Source organism: Salmo trutta, chromosome 37, assembly GCF_901001165.1.
Source record: "Salmo trutta chromosome 37, fSalTru1.1, whole genome shotgun sequence".
Lineage (NCBI taxonomy): Eukaryota > Metazoa > Chordata > Actinopteri > Salmoniformes > Salmonidae > Salmo > Salmo trutta.
This window is the reverse complement of record NC_042993.1, coordinates 32,375,333-32,391,984: the sequence shown is the minus strand read 5'-3', so window position 1 is coordinate 32,391,984 and position 16,652 is coordinate 32,375,333. Positions and strand designations below refer to the sequence as shown.

The 16,652-nt window shown below is 40.3% G+C and overlaps 1 long non-coding RNA gene across 1 annotated transcript; it reads right to left on the bottom strand.

Annotated features, from left to right (window-relative positions):
* Positions 1-5,345: 5,345 nt before the first annotated feature.
* Positions 5,346-7,137, bottom strand: LOC115176956 (uncharacterized). Its single transcript, XR_003872312.1, has 5 exons — positions 6,987-7,137; positions 6,543-6,892; positions 6,167-6,260; positions 5,711-6,041; positions 5,346-5,479 (listed from the first exon to the last, which is right to left on the bottom strand). It is a non-coding gene; the product is annotated as an uncharacterized LOC115176956 (long non-coding RNA).
* Positions 7,138-16,652: the final 9,515 nt, after the last annotated feature.

Genomic DNA, 16,652 nt, shown 5'->3' with positions numbered 1-16,652 from the left:
CCCATCCAAGAAGGCTCAAGGTCATTGGCCACAGATACATTTATGTCAAATCACGTTATACGTACAGTAGCTTTAATTGGACTGATGACATCAACATCATACTTTCAAAATCTTAGCTAGCAGTCATCATCATGAATCAAGTTGAAAATCTACTGGAAAATCCTTTTTAATCCTTGTCATATGAAGATAATTAATGAAGAGAAATGATAGATAAAACGTATTGGTGCTCATCGGCCATAACAAGTTGGAAATTGCAAATTCAACAATGAGTGGTTTGGAAGGAATCAGTGACAGTGGTTGTTTGGTCCCAAATCTGGGTTTAAGGGGCTCTTTTCCAAGTTTAAAATGATAAACATTCAACACTGGCCATGCTGTTAATGAAGCATGATTTGCGAAAAGTTTATTTGTAATACAGGGGCAGGCAAAAGACAGGTCAAAGGCAGACAGGGGTCAGTAATCCAGAGAGGTTGCAAAGGGTCCAGAACGGCAGGCAGTCTCAGGGCAGGCATAAGGGTCAAAACCGGGAAGAACTAGGAAACTGTTGACTCGGAACTGCGAAAACTTGACTTCAGTGAGTTCAAGACAACTTGGAAGGCTTTTTTTAGAACTACGACCTGAAGATCAATGACGTCATCATGATTCCACCTTGCTTTTTTCAGTTGTTTTGAAAGCACCATAAATCCAGAGAATGCCAGACTTTGATGACAACATTTGCCCACGAAGGACCGCTGCACCACCTTCCTGTTAAAGTGAGCACAGCACAACAAGGCGAGTCCAAAAATGTATTGTATGCTGCTGCATAAATTATGTAATATGTGACCCGATTCAGGAAACTAGGCATATGTCGCAAGTCACGACATCACAGGAGAGCCGTTTGAACGTAAACATTTTTTAAAATCAAAATGCGCTTTTTGCCAGAAATGCCTTCTCGAATATGTGAACTTTCATGTGCCTTAATAACAAACCTGTATGCCATCTGTAATTATGAATAAAATAGTTCAATTGCAAACCTAAGTTGGTTTAGCCACAGAAAAAGTCAGCAACCTTCCCGCTAGCCATGATTGTCTGTGATAATGTATGGGCTGGACATGCTGAGAGATGAGTTTGGATTGGTCTGGGTGTAGCATCCTGTGTCTGTTAAATGAGTGCTCGTTATGCTTAGATAATCCTTTCTACTGCAGTTTTTCTAAAGATATAACGTTAGACATGGAGAACTGCAAATATCTTGCTACTGCTCTCAATAACATTGCTGCCCTGAATTTATCAGGCGCTATCGACAAAGGTCAGTGGGAAAAAGTTATGATGGACTACTTTCTGGAGGACGATCGTGCCATGCTGGCACTGTCTGACTCTGAAAATGTAATACAAGGGGTTGCAGTCTGCCGTGAAGCTTTTATCCATGTATACGGGTAAGAATCTAGCTACAGTTTTAGATATTATACGTTTCTAATTTTGTCAGAAAGTTGTTTTCATTGCAAGTTAAAGCTATGACAATCGGTTTGTATTGCTAGTAATGCCATTTTGCATCTATTGTATAATAATGCTTACATATTATGCCAGATATGTCAGGGAGGTATGTATACTGTAGCTAAGAAAGTAAGTGTGTTAGTAGCCCATGTGCCTCACCCTAATAATTTGGTGTATTTACCCCTCTTAATTTTGCCTACTGTTCTGACTTGGTGGTGCACATGTAGCCTATAACCTGTTTTAGAGAAATGCAATCATTGAATATTCTAAGAGATTTCATTGTCTGCTTATATGCCCTTTTATTTATCCTACGGTTCTGACTTGGTGTACAGGGAGAACACTAAGAACGGCCCATGTTCTGAATTCGTTAAACATATATTTATATTGACTACACCCGTCCTAGCTCGCTCATTAATGTCTTAATTGAAATTACGGATCGCCTCTTATCCGCTTGTCGTCCCCTTATGCCATAGTTTGTACATTTCAATTGTCATTAGAAACCACATTTTTTAAGCAAGTCAGCCATATCAGCTATGGTTTTTTAAAGGCAATAAATGAGGCTGAATGAACTGTTTCGCTGCCAGACAAGGCATGTAAGCCCTAACAGTTTGTGGGCACCGTTTGTCACCGTTATAGTGCAATTCATGTATTGTTTAGTGTTGTGTTGTGTAGTGGCTTTGCTGGCATGCATCCAACTTTTTTTTTTGCCCCATCAAGATTTACATGCTAAAATCGCCACTGGTGTCAAGAGAAAATAAAATATATTTTGAATGCCTGGTTTTGACCAAACTCCCACCAGTGAGAAGGGCCAAGCGGGAGATGGACTTCTCATGACCAACCATTATAGGCAGGAAATGCATCACTACTGTAGCAAGCACAACCCTTGAAAGGAGGGTCAAGGCAGGCGGGGAGGTACTCTACACCACAATACAAGAAACGCAAAAAACTTCTTTATTACATGTATGCACTTTTGGACTGAGACATTTTTATGCTTTTTTTGGCAGAAAGAATTTCCTTTTTGAACCAGTGATCCAGCCGGTGAACGATGATGGCTTTTCTAATTCTTCATTTCAATGAAATCAATTTAGGAGGTGCCTGAAAAATGGGGCAGCGGGGTCTGCTCCTGGAAGTGTTCATTTAGCTACAAGAAAATGTTTCATTGAAGTCTAATAGCACTGAACGCCTTCAAGGTCTATAGGTCTGCACATACTGTATTACTCAGCACCTCAAAGAGTTAAACATGTCACTATTTCAATTAGCTTAATAATGGAACAAGGGTCTGTAGGACATTCCCTACCATATTCTCGAGTTGTCAGAAGATGACTTGACTATATACTGTCTCTTGATCACATTGACTGTGAGTATGTGCGAGTGTGCATGTATACAGTATGTGTATGCAGTGGTGGAAAAAGTACCCAAAAGTAAAAGTGAATGTCACCGATTAGAATACTACTTGAGTAAGTCTTAAAGCACCTGATATTAAATGTACTTAAGTATCAAAAGTAAAATTATGAAACGTAAGAGTCATAAATCCTAAAAGCAAAACCTTTTATTTTGTTTGAGCTTGAGTTTTTCTGAAAGGTAATAGTTATTTTTTCTAAAAGGTAACAGTTAGTCTTACAGATGAAAGAAGTGCTCAGATAGAAAAAAAGGTGGATTCTCAATTAGGCAACACTTCAAAATAAATATCTTACAGACAAAATATAATTATGGATTAATGAAGGAATATAGCCAGTAAACATAAGCACTTACAATCAGTCCCTTTGCTTTAGAAAACACCTCCTATAATAGAACCCTATATATTGAAAAATATTATGTAGATGATGAGCTCATCAAAAGTAGATGTACAGATCTGCACACAACCTCACCGAAGGATTATGAGAACATCACCACAGTCATGACTTTACTATAGGGGGCAGTATTCGGAAGTTCGGATGACTGAGGTGCCCAAAGTAAACTGCCTGTTACTCAGGCCCAGATGCTAGGATATGCATATAATTGGTAGTATTGGATAGAAAACACTCTGACGTTTCTAAAACTGTTAACATAATGTCTGTGAGTATAACAGAACTGATAAGGCAGGCAAAAACCCGAGGATAATCTTTTTGAGGTCACCACCCATTGAAATGGCTGTCTATGGGAAAATCAAAGAAAATCCTCCCAGATTGCAGTTCCTATGGCTTCCACTAGATGTCAACAGTCTTTAGAAAGGGTTTCAGGCTTGTTTTTTGAAAAATGAGCTAGAATTTGTAGTTTTTCTAGGTGGCTCTCATTTTGACTGTCGTCTTGTGGCGCGTGTGGATGAGGGCGCGCACTTCATTATTTATCTCCGGTAATGAACATACTATTCTCCGTCTTAAATTGTATCATTTATTTACATATTAGGGTACCTGAGGATTGATTAGAAATTTTGTTTGACTTGTTTGGATGAAGTTTATTGGTAACTTTTGGGATTCCTTTGTATGCATTTTGAACGAGGGGAACAGTTGGATTACTGCATCAAGTGCGACAAATAAACTGAGATATAAAGAAGGACTTTATCGAACAAAATGACCATTTGTTATGTAGCTGGGACCCTTGGGATTGAAAACAGAGGTAGATCTTGAAAGGTAAGTGATTTATTTTATCGCTATTTCTGACTTTCGTGATGCCTCTGCTGGTTTGGAAAACGTTTTTAATGCTTTTGTACACGGGGCGCTGTCGTCAGATAATCGCATGGTATGCTTTCGCCATAAAGCCTTTTTGAAATCTGACAAAGCGGCTGGATTAACAAGAAGTTAAGATTTTAAATTATGTATGACACTTGTATTTTCATGAATATTTAATATTACGATTTTTTGTATTTTGAATTTTGCGCTCTGCAATTTCACCTGCTAACCATGAGTATGTGACAAATACATTTGATTTGAAATTTGGGGTAACTTAGAAATCTCCTTGTTTTGAAATTGTTACTGTTGTAAATGACTATTGTAGATGAAAACGGCAGATATTTTAATGGAATATCTACATAGGCGTACAGAGGCCCATTATCAGCAACCATCACTCTTGTGTTCCAATGGCACGTTGTGTTAGCTAATCCAAGTTTAGCAGGCTAATTGATCATTAGAAAACCATTTTGCAATTATGTTTGCACAGCTGAAAACTGTTGTTCTGATTAAAGAAGCAATAAAACTGCTTACAGACAAAATATAATTATGCTTTAATGAAGGATGCTGGCCTTCTAGGAAGAGTTGCAAAGAAAAAGCCATATCCCAGACTGGCCAACAAAAAGAAAAGATTAAGATGGGCAAAAGAACACAGACACTGGACAGAAGAACTCTGCCTAGAAGGCCAGCATTCCGGGGTCGCCTCTTCACTGTTGACATTGCGACTGGTGTTTTGCGGGTACTATTTAATAAAGCTGCCAGTTGAGGACTTGTTAAGTGTCTGTTTCTCAAACTAGACACTGTAATGTACTTGTCCTCTTGCTCAGTTGTGCACCAGGGCCTCCCACTCCTCTTTCTATTCTGGTTAGAGCCAGTTTGCGCTGTTCTCTGAAGGGAGTAGTACACAGCTTTGTACGAGATCTTCAGTTTCTTGGCAATTTCTCGCATGGAGTAGCCTTCATTTCTCAGAACAAGAATAGACCGATGAGTTTCAGAAGGAAGGTCTTTGTTTCTGGCCATTTTGAGCCTGTAATCGAACACAGGAGTGATGGTTGGTGATAATGTGCCTCTGTATGTAGATATTCCAATAAAAATCAGCTGTTTCCAGCTACAATAGTAATTTACAACATTAGCAATGTCTACAATGTATTTCTGATCAATTTGATGTTATTTTAATGGACAAAAAAAATAGCTTTTCTTTCAAACACAAGGACATTTCTAAGTGACCCCAAACCTTTGAACGGTAGTGTAAATGACAAATTATGATCATCTAACCATCAGCATTCATGCTTGATTATAGTTGGCCACCTCTCCAAAAACTTGGCTGATGTTCCCTCAAAAAACATCAGCACAAAAATCTGTTCAATCTGAAACAAATAAGACAAAGAACAAAACATTAGTTTTGTGCAAGTACATTTCTTTCTCATAAAACATTCCATTTGAACCTCCAAAACAGAGTTTGAGTAAATCCCCAGCCTACACATTAATTGAGCTATTACGGAAGTGTTGTTTTTGTTTAAATTTACTGGCCAACCTCAATTGGCATCTGAAAATTCAACAAAATGTATACAACTTAAAAGTGTTTTTTTAAGTCTTACCATGCCCTTCACATCCAGAAAGCGTGGAAATTTGGTTAGAATGGTGGAGCATTTACTCAGGTCGTGGGTCATCTTCTTCCTGTACTCAAAGGTCAATTTCATCTTCTGTTTGACTGTTTCTTCATCAGAAGAATGCTTCATAAGAGAAACGGTCTCTCTGCACCGGTCTTCCCTCAGAGTAGCCAAATTGGATGGACTGGACTCCCTCTCAGCAGTTGGCAATCCATAGTATAGTTGAGTGGGCCGTTTCTCAGATGAAGCCAAATTCCTCTGAACGGTTTTGATTCTATACGAGGTACCCTCCTCCACTATTAGGGTCGTAATAATGTTCCTTAAGAAAATGAACATGGTTACTAATCTTGAAAGAAAAAACAAATAACCAAGTCCCATTTGCTTAGATACCATACCAGACAAATTAAACGCAGATGCCCTTTATCAGTTGTAATGTATACTTACATATCAATTTGTGGTGTAGGGATCCTTCAGGTATGGGAACAAGGAGACGATGCCTTGTGCAAACGTTTCTCTCACACTGCGCGATGGTGATGTCCTGACAATAACATAATGTTATGTTTAGGTGGCAATCAGAATCTCCACGAGCAGCTTTGGTCCCCAGCCAGCAAAATATCAGGTGTGATTTTTTTAATCAGTATCATGCCCATCGAGTCTGATACAAGTGAAATCTTCTACCAATAGCAATGTAGCTATTAGCAGTAGCCTAACCAATTATGTGACTGTGATACTGATACAGAAAATATTTTTTAACATTCAGCAGATATGGGAGCAAGTAATGCTCAACAATTTTCATTATGAATCTTTCCTTTAAACTTACCGTGAATCTGTCATCTCCAAAACAAGAATGTTGATCATCTTTCGTCTGGTGCAGTCAGTCAGGCTGTTAGTTTTGGAGTATTCCTTGATGACAACCTCTCCACCAGGCTTTTTCTTCAGTATGCCCTCTACTAGCTGTAAAAAAAAACTAAAAAAACAGCAGTGACAAATCCATTTGATGGCAAGTGAATTGAAGAATGAATTACAAACTTACATTTTTTGCTTCGTCATCAGATCTTTGAGGCTTTCGTGAGGGGCTTCCATCCTCGCTCAAAATTATTGTATCATCCGACTCACGGTCTGAACCACCCATCACAAAACTGGCAGAGGCAGGACTCATCAGGGAAGATTCTTAAATACACAATGACAATACAATACATGTCAAATGTATGGTTATATTGAAAGTGATGCCACAAGTAACCAAGACTTGAAAACCAGCACATACCTTTAGCATCATTGTTCAGTGTGAGATTGAAAACACCAAGATCTGGCCATTTCACCAACTCCTCAAACACATACCCATCAACTTCAGTTCCAGACCCATCATACAGCTGTGCCTCTGATAAACTAGTAAGTGGGGTCTCAAATTTCAGGAAAGCTGAATAAAACAACAATCTACAATTAGAATTGTAATGGTAAGAGTAATCAGACTGAGTTGTAAATCTATGAACACAATACATTTATTTTCAATCACAAATTAAAAGTTTACCTCCAATCAAAAGATTTTCAAGTGTCAGGTCAATTATCTTGACATATTTTTGTTCACCATTGAATTTCACCGTGATCAGCATGATGACTAGGTCTGAAAGCAGTTAATGGTACGAGATAAGGTCAAAATGGATGAAAAGGCATTGCATTTCAATCATGACACATTATATCAGGATGACTACAAACATTTTCACCAATACTCCTTTACTTAGCAATGCTAATTTTAAAGTATATTATGAAAATATTGGATCATGACCACAACTTGTCTGATATTACTTAAAGCAGGTCCAAAACTACAGCAAACAGACTACTCAACTCACATTCACTGTCCCAAAATATGGATGGCCTAATTAGTCCAGTAAAATGCACTCATAATTCCAGCTAGTCACTATATTATGTTGTCATGTTCTAGGAGAAGTCTTACAAGACCGCCAAAATTAACTGGTCATAAAGCGAGTGGGAAACGCAGTTAGTTAAGACTAGCTAGCTGTCGATGCAATGGTCACAATATTTATCTATAAGCATCACCCACAAGTCGAAAATGCAGTTATAATTTGGCTAAATAAACAACTCACCTTGAATCAGATTAGTCCTAAATATATAGTAAGCAGCTGAAATATAGATAACAAACTAGCATGAGGCTAAAAAAGCTTGGTCCTGAAATGGCACGCGCGCCCATGGAACCACCACGTGGAGCAGACTAACTGCACAGGACAGGGGCGGGCTAGTTAGTTAGCATGCTAGCTATCTAGCAAAGATGTGCAAAAAGTGAAAGAGCAAGTGTCTCTAACATTAGCTGCACACACACAATCAAAACAGTTACTTTTTATGTTACACTGCAGTCTGACAACCAAGTATCAAGTATTTAAATTAAAATATATTAATAATATTAGTGAAATAATTATTTAAAACTCACCTTTGCGTGGAACAAATTAGGATTTTGTTAATCCAACAATGGTGTCGAGAAAAGAGGAAATTTGAACGCAGAAACTGAATTTATGGGTGGGGTTGTGATGATGTTTACACTTACTGAGAAAAAGTCTACACTAATAGAGTAAAATTGTATACCTTAGCAATTAACACCAGTTATCAGTGAATTTAACACTGGTGATTTTTACTGTGTAGTGTATGGTTACAATATGTGAAACAGCTATTAGTCCCAAAGCAAAGGATCAGGAAATACTGCAACAGATTTAGACAACATTCAAGACCTTAAATTATGATAAAAGAATACATAATCCTTACTTACATTCAAACCTCGATGTCTGTGCAGAGAACTCTGACGGCAGCCTCTCTTTGTCTTTGATGATCCACAAGAGCCTTTCTACAGCCATGAACCAGGAGTTTCACCTTGTAGCATTCGGGCGCAGCATCTGGAGGTCCCAAGCATCTTCAACCGTTTCGGCTGCAAGTGTGGATCTTCCTCATTTATTCCAAAGTGCTTGGCACTTGCCAAATATTGAACGGGACACATTTTTGGATGCTTCAGGGCATCGAATGTAGATACTAAGTTGAGTAGGTGTCTAACACAACGCTGGTGCTTCGGCAGCTGGTCCTCAAAACTATCATCTTCATTCAGGATTGTTGCCACATAAACAAACTCCACTTCTTCACTCTCCTCTTGTTCCTCCTCTTCATCATCTTCCTGTCCTGGCTGAGCTGCTTCACCACCACCACATCGACTGCCTCGTTGTTTTCATCTTCTTCAAAAACTTGGAAAGCAGACAACGGAAGTCAAAGCCGTTGTCTGTTGTTCTCACAATCTTATCCTGAATTTCGAACTGAGAATCTATGTAATTTATGGCGCCTGCCAACAAAGGTGTGCGAGCCTCTCAACCGTTTACAGGCCAGGGCTGCAGAGCATCTGTTGAGACTGTCAGGGTCTATCCAATGGGCTGTAACACCAATGAATTTCCGTCTTCTTGCAGATCAGCAGTCGGTGGTGGCGGCGATGTGGTCAACTTGTCATGGCCTCAGTCACTTTCTTCATTTTCTTGGAGGTTATCAACAACCCTGGAGCGCAGAGAGGGTCTTGATATGATCTTTGAGTTAGGCTGCAGACCCCGGACAAACTCTCTGAACGGTTCTTGTTCTACAACAGTGAATGTTTGGAGCCCTTGGACTACATACTTCACCACAATACTTAATGTATAGGATCCTAATTTTAAACATATAAACAACATTAGTTAAGTGAGAATTTGTGACCATTTAATTTTACAATGTTAATTGTAAACATGTAAAATGTAAAAAAATTTCATTGATCTAGTTGGTAGGTTATGTCAATACCTTCAGTCTACAGTAATTAGCTAGGTAAGAAGAACAAATTGATCAATTAACACAATGAATAAAATGGCTAGCTAACTAGCTAAGCGAGTGGGTGTTAGCTAACATTTGAATGTTAATGTTAACTAGCTAGCTTGACCAGGTGTGTTTAGCGAAAAGGTATTTGGCTAGACTAACGTTAGCTGACTAAAATGTGCCCAGATTCGGAAACTACTACGCTAGCTAGTTAGCGAACGTTAGTATATTTAGATTGCATTAGCTAACAAAGCTTCAGTTAAAGTAGGTAGCTACTAGCTAGTGAACTATTTAGGTATAGGATTAACTAGCATCAACTAACACGGCTTGTTGAATTAGTAAACGTGGGCTAGCTAGCTAGGTTAGCTAATGTTAGCTAGCATCCTAACATTATTCTAGCTAGCTGGCAAGCTAACAGTAGGCTTACCTCAATGTGTTTTTAGATTCAATTTTCGATTCGACGGCGAGTTCTCGAACGCTAGTATTTCCTGAACTTTTAGTAAACATAACAGACATTTCATCCTGTAGGATGAATCCTTCATTCTGAGAAAATAAAACATTTATTTTAGATATGGCCAAGGGTGTTCGTCCTCATCAGGAGGAAGTGGTGGTGGTAGAACGATGTCAGACCTGATTGTGCTATTTCGGACTTGCTTGGGCAAAGTACTGCTGAGTGGATGACTGTTTTGCAAGTGACATGCTCCCGGTGGGTGCATGTCGTCGAGTGCTGCCTTGCAAAACAAGTTCACCCATGGGTGCGCCATTGCTTGCTTCTTTTTTCCAACATGATTCATTTTCTTCTTCCAGCTTCAGATTGATTTGATTGTGAAGCGAGTAACGAAGCTGTCAGGGGAAATGTATCGGAGTAAAATTATACGTTAAAAAAAAATGTTAAGTAAAAGTCGACTGAAATATAAATAGTAAAGTAAAGATAGCCTAAAAAACGACTTAAGTACATTAACAAAGTATTTCTATTTCCTTACTTTACACAACTGTGGGTATGTGATGTGTGTGTGTGCTCGCATGCATGCATGCATTTATGCACATGCATGCATGTGTGTGTGTACGTGCGTTGGAGTGTGCATGCATGTGCGTGCTTGCATGAGTGTGTGTGTGCAAGTGCATGCTTGCATGAGTGTGTGTGTGCGTGCTTGCATGAGTGTGTGTGTGCATGTGCATGCTTGCATGAGTGTGTGTGTGCGTGCATGTGTATGTGTTTGGCCAGCCTGGCTCTATGTGCTATGGTCTACTGGCCCTGTGAGTAGACCTGTCTGGTCCAGATTCTTTCTGGCCATTTAGCTTGGCTAATGGCCACTCTGCCACGGCAAATGGCCCACCTCTCCGCTCCGCCAGCCAGCCGTCACCCTGATAGGCCCTAATGTAAATATTTGGACCAGTACTACCTCCCCCCTAGGGGACAAAACAAGCTCTTTAATTGATATACTGTGCGTCCCCAACATCCTCTCTGTAACCCCCACCACGCCCCCCTTTGAGTTTTGGGAAGGAACTGGTGTAAGAAGTGGAACAAAAGAACTACAGCAGGGTAGGGGGAATAATGGATTAGTCTTATCCTGTGAAGAAGATGGTGTCACACTGAGTGTCCCTGGACCTTCCGATCTCAGCGGTGTGCATCTCTAGATCTGTCCTGACAAGAAGTGGAGTTTCGCTTGAGTTAATTCCTTTCAAGTCTTATCACAAGGGCGGATGTACAGACGTGAAAAAAGTGAACCATTACAAAAATGAACTTTAAACGAAAGATAAAATACACAGCACTTTCAAAGTCTACACAGTTGTTCCGTTTAGTTCAGACAAAGTTGCAGAACAAATCTGTTCAGGTGGGGACTGAAAATGAAATCACCAGCTGTGAAATCATTTGCCGCCAATTCTGACACCGAATATCATTTGAATGATCAGCTTGTCTGTTGAGTATCTCACAGTGCTTTTTACTCTGAGGAACTGAAGCATACAATATTCATTAATCGCTTTGATAACCTCTAATCCATACACAAGCCGTTATGTCAGAAACAGAGCATGGCACTATGGGACCACTATCCACGCTCACAGCAGGTCTTTATATCAAGTCCCTCTGAAAACTTCATTAGCTATATAGAGTAAAAAAATTAAAAATAACAGAACTTTCTCTTCAAACAAAAAACAGGGAGCATTGCATAGCCCAAGGGGCATAAGTACACAATCACAGAGCCCTCTTGTAAGCTGAAGTAGGTCAGGAGACTCATTTAGGACACGTGGCTTGGGCTGGGATCACTTCACACTTCCCCACGCGTTGGCTAATTGACTGTAATTGCCAAATTTACTGGTCAGTAATCTACTTTTAATTTGTTTTTCTACTCCCCCTCCTCCTTCCCTCCATAGAGTTGAGAAGAGGGCCAGCCCTGTCTTGAGTGTCACGTTCAATAACGCAGCTCAGGACGGGACCCAATTAGCATTGTGAGCTGAACCCTCAAAAAAGGCAACCTAACGGCGACATATCCTGGGGACATAATTGAACGAGACACCAGCTTTAATTTGAATCTCTACTGCCTACGGGCTGGGCTATGAAATAAGTTTGTCTTAAAGGTCATGTAAACTATGGGAGCTCAGATTTCACTGTTTGTCCAATGAGAAGAAAGATTAATGAGAGTAATAATTATCATCTAATTACTTTACTGTTGTTCCCGTAAAGAACATTAACGATAGGGTTTATTTTTTTATGTGCTCGCCACAACATTCTGATGTTTTAAGTATGTCATTTATACACATTTTGAAATTGTATTATATCCTATTTCTTCTGGTAGGACAATCAATACAATGTCAGAATGCATATATAATGTAATGGTCTATTTCATCCTTACCATTGTGTGATTACAAATGTATGTGTTTTTTGTCTGATACGTACCGTTCAAAAGTTTGGGGTCACTTAGAAATGTCCTTGTTTTCGAAAGAAAAGCTCATTTTTTGTCCATTAAAATAACATAAAATTGATTAGAAATACAGTGTAGACATTGTTAATGTTGTAAATTGCTAATGTAGCTGGAAACGGTTGATTTTTTTATGGAATATCTGCATATGCGTACAGAGGCCCATTATCAGCAACCCTCACTCCGGTTTTCCAATGGCACATTGTGTTAGCTAATCTAATTTGACAAACAGACACCTCACAAGTTCTCAACTGGCAGCTTCATTAAATAGTACCCGCAAAACACCAGTCTCAACGTCAAAAGTGAAGAGGTGACTCCGGGATGCTGGCCTTCTAGTTCCTCTGTCCAGTGTCTATGTTATTTTGCCCATCTTAATCTTTGATTTTTATTAGCCAGTCTGAGATATGGCTTTTTCTTTGCAACTCTTCTTAAAAGACCAGCATCCCGGAGTCGCCTCTTCACTGTTGACGCTGAGACTGGTGTTTGGCGGGTAATATTTAATGAAGCTGCCAGTTGAGAACTTGTGAGGTGTCTGTTTCTCAAATTAGACACTAATGTACTTGTCCTCTTGCTCAGTTGTGCACCGAGGCCTCCCACTCCTCTTTCTATTCTGGTTAGAGCCAGTTTGCGCTGTTCTGTGAAGGGAGTAGTACACAGCATTGTACGAGATCTTCAGTTTCTTGGCAATTTCTTGTATGGAATAGCCTTCATTTCTCAGAACAAGAATAGACTGACAAGTCTCAGGAGAAAGGTCTTTGATTCTGGCCATTTTGAGCCTGTAATCGAACCCACAAATGCTGACGCTCCAGATACTCAACTAGTCTAAAGAAGGCCAGTTTTATTGCTTCTTTAATCAGCACAACAGTTTTCAGCTGTGCTAACATAAATGCAAAAGGGTTTTCTAATGATCAATTAGCCTTTTAAAATGATACACTTGGATTAGCTAACACAACGTGCCACTGGAACGCAGGAGTGATGGTTGCTGATAATGGGCATCAGTACGCCTATATAGATTTTCTTAAAGAATGTGCAGTTTCCAGCTACAATAGTCATTTACAACATTAACAATGTCTACACTGTATTTCTGATCAATTTGATGTTATTTTAATGGACAAGAAATGTGCTTTTCTTTCAAAAACAAGGACATTTCTAAGTGACCCCAAACTTTTGAACGGTAGTGTACGTCTGTGGTACAGTTGTGTATCAGTCTTAGTCAGAGATCAAAGTGAAATTGACATACAGGTAAAGAGAAGCCTTGCTTCTAGAGCCATTGAGTGTCTAAAGAACGTCAAGATTTATTCCATAAGTAATTCTCTCAGACAACGAGGGAAAACACTGCTTCTCAAAGACTGTAATTAAAAAATGTCAAACTTGTGGGCATCGAGATGTGACAAGAGGAACTATACCACCCCAGCTCTTCAAATACACAGGGAGTATCACTGAGTGACAGGAGAGAATGTGGAGAGGCCTTGGTGGGTGGGTACTGTTGGGGTAAGGAAGATAGACTCAAGGCAAGATCGAAGATCATGAAGTGATTCCAGAGATGAGATGAAGGATTGGTGTCAACTCTCGATTAGGTGGTTAGGGCCTGTGGTTAGGGTCTCTCATGACCTACCACACCAAAGACCTGTCACAGGACACGCCAATAACCTGTGCTGTATTCTCTCTTGGGAGATGCAGACTGAAGAGTATCTACTCTTCATGTATCTTTCTCTATTTCTCCCTCTGCCTCTTCGTACCCTCCTCTCTCTCTACTAATCGCCTGTCTTTAATAGCATCTCTGGTGGTAGTGATAGGAAGACTCGGTGCGGACCTTCAGATCACATTACCTCAGCCCAGTCCAGATTTGAGTGGCTGAACTTGTAACCTTATGATCCTCTAGCCCAAACTTAATGGGGCACCAGAGTCCCAACCCGCCTCAACCAGCCCATCGCATTAGTACCACTCAGGGCCCTCCAGACGGACTGACCGCAAATGTGAGGCGGCACCGCTGGGCCAGAGACCTGCCTGAGTTTACCATGGCCCCGGGTCATGTGTCCGTGACATCACTGGCCAGCCTCGTCGCCCCGGGTCACCATCATCAGATAGGGAGGCCGACCCAGAAAGGGCCTGAGTGGCCGGAAAGTCTGATGATGATGACATCATCACGCCCGATGGAGCCCGCCCATACAGAACAGCTGCTGGGCATCGCCCTGGACAGAGAGGGGTGGACTCTCTGGTAGTGGAGCTGCTCAGCTCAGCGGAGGGAGAGAGAGAGGCCACTATGAGAGAGATTTGACGGCGTGAAAGCCATTCGTTTAGAAAACGCATGTTTGGGGCCCAACAAGCCAACCACCATATTCACTGCCAACTGATTCAAAAAGCACTAGGGTCACTGGGAGGCACAGAGATAACAAGAAAACACTTGGTGAAAAACATGGGCCTTACACAGAACCTACAAGGTTTAAGACTTTCACCACACTCAACACCCCATCTCAAAGGTACTCTGACTATGTTGATTGGCTACATACAGTTTGGCCAACTGAAAAGTATTGCAGGATCACAAAACCTCCTGATGGAGGATCCTACACTCTCTCCCATCCCAAACAGAGAGCCGGGGCTTGTAGCCTGTGTCTTTATCCTTCGTGAGGGGAAACAGAGGTGTGTCTGTTAGTCTAATCGCTAAGCCCACTTATGGAACAGGAGTCAAGTGAATTAGGCACACAACATTACAGTTCAGCGTAATGGAAGCCAACAAGTTGACAGGGTACTAGTGAATTTGTGGTGCACGCTCAGCGGCTGAAAAATCTGGCTAAACTAGTCTTTTATCTGATTGGATTACTGTTACTTAGACCATACACAGTCAAGCATTAATAACTCCAACCTCTCTCTCTCTATCTCTGCTCGCACACACTTTTTCATCTGATTGGATTACTGTTCCTTAGACCATACACAGTCAAGCATTAATTACTCCAATCTCTCTCTCTCTCACACACACACACACACACACACACACACACACACACACACACACACACACACACACACACACACACACACACACACACACACACACACACACACACACACACACACACACACACACACACACACACACACACACAATGGTCATTATGGCCAATCAGTTCTATTTTTGTTTCATTAGACCAGAGTACAATCTTTTTCCCCCCATTTATAATTTTTTTGCACCAAAGTACGTTGATCTCTAGGAGACTTCCTTCCTGAGCGGTATGACGGCTGTGTGATCCCATGGTGCTTATACTTGCATACTATTGTTTGTACAGATGAACGTGGTACCTTCAGGCATTTGGAAATTGCTCCCAAGGATGAACCAGACTTGTGGAGGTCTACAATGTTTTTTTGAGGTCTTGGCTGATTTCTTTTGATTTTCCCATGATGTCAAGCAAAGAGGCGCTGAGTTTGAAGGTAAATCTTGAAATACATCCACAGGTACACCTCCAATTGTCTCAAGAGAGTGTCAATTAGCCTATCAGAAGCTTCTAAAGCCATGACATAATTTTCTGAAATTTTCCAAGCTGTTTAAAGGCACAGTCAACTTAGTGTATGTAAACTTCTGACCAACTGGAATTGTGATACAGTGAATTATAAGTGAAATAATCTGTCTGTAAACAATTGTTGGAAAAATTACTTGTGTCATGCACAAAGTAGATCTCCTAACCGACTTGCCAAAACTATAGTTTGTTAACAAGAAATTTGTGGAGTGGTTGAAAAACGAGTTTTAATGACTCCAACCTTAGTGTATGTAAACTTCCGACTTCAACTGTGTATGTATACTATGCATTAAATAGCATGATTCCTATAAGCACAATACACTAGCAGAGCAAACCCATATCATCGGCCAAAAGACCATTTGAGTTTTTGAGTGAAAATATATGGGTTGATCTTTCATTAATTAGTACTAATGTGGGGACATAGGTTGTCTTGCATTTTAGTTAATAAATGGTTTATTACCACAGAATAGAATCCACCTTGAAAAGCAAACTTTATCACGAAAAGAAAACAACAACCTGCAAAATTCACCTGTTGAACAATACCCAGAAGAACCAACCCAGAAGACAGACAACACAGAACAAATGACATGGCTAAAGGGCCACTCCCCTGCTCTTTTACACGACTGTAAAAGAGCAGGGGAGTGGCCTGGGCCGTAACCAAGCGATGGACATCTA